This window comes from Anomaloglossus baeobatrachus, chromosome 6 (assembly GCF_048569485.1).
Source record: "Anomaloglossus baeobatrachus isolate aAnoBae1 chromosome 6, aAnoBae1.hap1, whole genome shotgun sequence".
Taxonomy (NCBI): Eukaryota; Metazoa; Chordata; class Amphibia; order Anura; family Aromobatidae; genus Anomaloglossus; species Anomaloglossus baeobatrachus.
In genome coordinates this window covers 513,035,274-513,039,310 of record NC_134358.1, presented here as the reverse complement: position 1 = coordinate 513,039,310, position 4,037 = coordinate 513,035,274, and the positions used below count along the sequence as shown (strand labels likewise).

The following is a 4,037-nucleotide window of genomic DNA, read 5'->3' as shown; positions in this document are numbered from 1 at the left end:
CAGCAGTCCCCGCGGCGTCCCCGGAAGTGGAGCGGTGTCCTGGAGGCGACCGCCGTGGTCTTAGGGTGACTCATCAGCACCATCATGAACTTTTCCACCACTCTTTTTTTAGTGTGCCGGAGTTATTTTTCATTACTGGACTCTTGTTTCTCCAGACCACCTTTTTGTTTTGATAGTCGAGCCAGGTTTATCCTACAATTGAAGAGTGATGATGTCACTCAGAATAGAAGTGGAATGGTGCCGAATACCGGAGAAGACGGCAGTAGGTGAATATATTATTATATTACACTCCACATACATATACACATGTTTAGTGAAAAAAACTTCAGGGGAGGGCTTCTTTAAAACGAGAGATGGAGCTATATTTTCTTGTTTGGGACCCCAGCAATCAAACATGTATCAAATATAGTATTGATATCCCATAAATTTCACTAATATGCCATTAAATACAAAGCAACATTAATCAATTTGATCTTTTTTTTATTTTAGGGGCCTTCATCTTCTGCAGCTGTTTCTTGCTGGGCAGAAGCTTATTTATTATGCTGATTTATATAGCAGTATGTCTTTGGAATGTGGGAGGAAACCGGAGAACCCGGAGGAAACCCACGCAAACACGGGGAGAACATACAAACTCCTTGCAGAAGTTGTCCTTGGTGGGATTTAACACTAGAACTACTGGACTCGTGACACCTATATAGAAATACATGGTGCAAAGTAGTCAAAATGACTACCTCAGTAGTTCTAGTGTTAATTCCAGGACCCAATACTGCAAAGCAACAGTGTTAACCACTGAGCCACCGTGTTGCCCATTACCGCCTTGATGGCGCGGACTTGCTGTTCTTTATTCAGGGCACTGGGTGATGAGGCTCTCTGTCTTCGAGATGTCTAAGGTGCCCCGGTGACTAAGTGAAAAAAGCCAGCTTTCTCTGATGGATTGAGCAGCCCTAGATAATAGACGCCGGGCGAAAGATATTATCCAACGGAAGATAGAACCTATAAGAAGAGATGTAAAACTAATGTAAGTAATGGACTCTACATGAGTGGATACTGCTGTGGTGTTATTGTGGCAGGACGGTAGAGGAATCATCCACACACAGGTACAGGGATCATTGTCAGTCATTATACATGTGACAATCCCACCGCTGACATCACATCTGCTCCACATGAAATATTCTCACTGACCAACATCAGACAACATGGAGATTATTGTCACACTTACGTCTTCTAGGTTCTCGCTCTTTGACTGTTTCTGGTTTTTGCTTTTCTTCAGATTTTGTTTTCTCCTCAACTAGAAATTCATATCAGAAAGTAAGAAACACAAGTCAATAATAAACTCCTGTAAGATTAAGTTTATATCTTTATATAGTAGAATTATTTTATGTTTGTACCCTATAGTCCTGGTAATCTGGCATTGTGCTATAAGGCTATGTTCACATGTAGAGTGTTTGCAGCGTTTTTTGATGCTAATTAAAAGCTACTTTTTACAGTAAAAGCAAAAGCTATCAGATTTCAGAAATCTCAGGCACAGGCATTTTATTCCCTTAACGAATCTGCATCATTTTCTTTAAATCTGAGTTCATTTTTCATTTTTGGAATGTTTTTTTTCACCCATAGAAAGCAAGGGGGAAAATAAAAAATGCTGTAAACAATGTAACAATTTATTTTGCTGTATTTTTGATATATAAAACTTTTTAAAAAACATGTACTGTAGACAAGTCACGCATAATCCGCACCCAAAAAAAGCTGAAAAAAAAAAAAGTGCCAAAACTCTATGGAAAGAGCATTAGATGACCTGCAAACTGATTAAAAGAAACTGTCATGATCATATCTCACTCAGGGAAGATCCCGGGTGAATCTACATTCAGAAGGTCTCAGTGCCTTGCAGGTTCACCACTGTTATTTGATAACCTCTGCTTGCTTGTGGTGCTGTAAGGGTTATACACCCTTTCCTGCCTGGCTGCTGGCTGTAGCTTCCAATCTCTGGTACGGCTCTTTGAGCTCACTCCTAAGGGTTAAGCACCCTTTCCTGCCTGGCTGCCTGGCTGTAGCTTCCAATCTCTGGTACGGCTCTTTGAGCTCACTCCTAAGGGTTAAGCACCCTTTCCTGCCTGGCTGCTGGCTTTAAGCTTCCAATCTCAGGCGCGGCTCTTTGAGCTCACCCCCTTTCACTATTTAAGTCATGTGATCTGATCACATGATGCCTGTAATAGAAACTGAAGCCCTCATTTTTATGTGGTTCCCTTTGGAAGGCACCTGCTCTGGAAGAAGTTAATCTTGTTGTGTGCAGCTGTGGTTTTTGCTGCATTGAAACTGCCAGGAGTGTTTTTTCCTTTGCATGTCTATTTCCCCTGTTTGTATTCCTACCCTCGTGTTTCTGTATTGTAGTGGCAAGACTAGTGAGCTTGTTAGCTTACTCACTAGCCAGGGTGAGTGTAGGGCTAGCTGAGGGTCTAAAGTATCCAGCTGAGGGACAGATTGCAAAAACCTGTATAGGGACGCTAGGGAGCTCAGAAATAACCATGTTCTCTTATTAATATAACATTGTTGCATATAATCAATTTAATAAAACCTCAGTGTATCATTAAGGGCATAAAGAGGGTCAGTTTGGGGCCTGATCGAGCCATGGGCCCAGTGTTCAGGATCAGTATCATGCACAAGACCATATGGCCCCTTATTACTTTAATGCTAACCATGAAAAATCAAGACGTTTATACATTGAATTGTTCATCATTTCAAGGGCACAAAAAAACAATGATCTTCTCAGACTGCATGTCCACATTCACATTACCCTTTCTGATCATAGGCTATCTCAAAATGTCTTATAGACCGGCACATACCTGAGGATGACTTGTTATCAGCAGTGGAACACTGATTGTTACTATCAGTTCCTGAAGAAGAAGATTCTTTCTCCCTGTTTGGTAGGAAAAAAACACAAATAAATTACAAGTGAAAACAATTACAAATAAAAGAACTCTTCTCAGTAAGACCAATTAAGGCACTTGCTCGTTACCCCTTTATATCAACAAGAGTGACAAATAATTAGTAATATCAGCCTGCAATTAACTGGAAATGAATGTCTGGTCGCAATGATCAGCTGTTATCCAAGGCGGACCTACGGGTGGTGGGTGCTGGATTTAGTCTTAGGCTATGTGCACACGCTGCGTTTTTTTGACGCTGCGTTTTTGTTCGTTTTTGGCCACTAAAAACGCACAAAAACGCACCCGCGGCAAAAAACGCATGCGTTTTTGCCGCAATTTGGTGCGGTTTTGGCTGCGTTTTGCTGCGCTTTTGATCTCTGCGTTTTTCGGCGTTTTTCCAATGCATTGCATGAGGGGAAAACGCAGAAAAATGCAGGAAAGAATTGACATGTCCATTTTTTTTTTTTAAGCTCAAAAACGCAGCTTAAAAAAAAAGTTGTGTGCGGACAGCAAAAATGAAAACTCATAGACTTTGCTGGGGAAGCAAAGTCCTGCAGTTTTGAGGCCAAAAATGCACCCGAAAAACGCGCAAAAACGCACTGTGTGAACTTACGCTTATGTTGCACAAGTCTTGTATTTGGTATGCTGAACATATATCAGTTCTAAACGCCATAATAATATATACATTTACTCACACATCTGAGTGTTTTGTGCTGATCTCTTGAGAATAATCTGAAGATGACTTGTGATCTTCATTGTCCACCATCCTGTTATTGGTGGTATATAGCTAAAAGACAGAGAGAAAAATAAAACATAAAATAAATGTATTTTGAACTATTTTTACATATAGCTTTATGGATTTACTAGACTTATACTTACATTAGAAAGTCTTTGAGAAGAAGATACAAAGTTTTGGCTTTCTAGCCAGTCAATGTCATCACTAGTGTCGTCCTCTTCTGAATCCAAATCTTGGCTTCTAATAGCTAAAAAATACGAGTGTTATCAGAGATTGTTAGTATAATCACAGGCAGTCATCATGTTATCTAATATATAAAGCTGAATGTGTGTGTGTGTGTGTCCGGGATTGGCATCCGCACCGTCGCAGCTACAGCCACAAAA

At 40.5% G+C, this 4,037-nt stretch overlaps 1 long non-coding RNA gene across 1 annotated transcript; it reads right to left on the bottom strand.

Moving 5' to 3' along the window:
• Positions 1–1,234: 1,234 nt before the first annotated feature.
• On the bottom strand, positions 1,235–3,836 carry LOC142244522 (uncharacterized). The gene is made up of 4 exons (XR_012724566.1): positions 3,798–3,836; positions 3,614–3,705; positions 2,838–2,911; positions 1,235–1,288 (listed from the first exon to the last, which is right to left on the bottom strand). It is a non-coding gene; the product is annotated as an uncharacterized LOC142244522 (long non-coding RNA).
• Between the last annotated feature and the right edge of the window lie 201 nt (positions 3,837–4,037).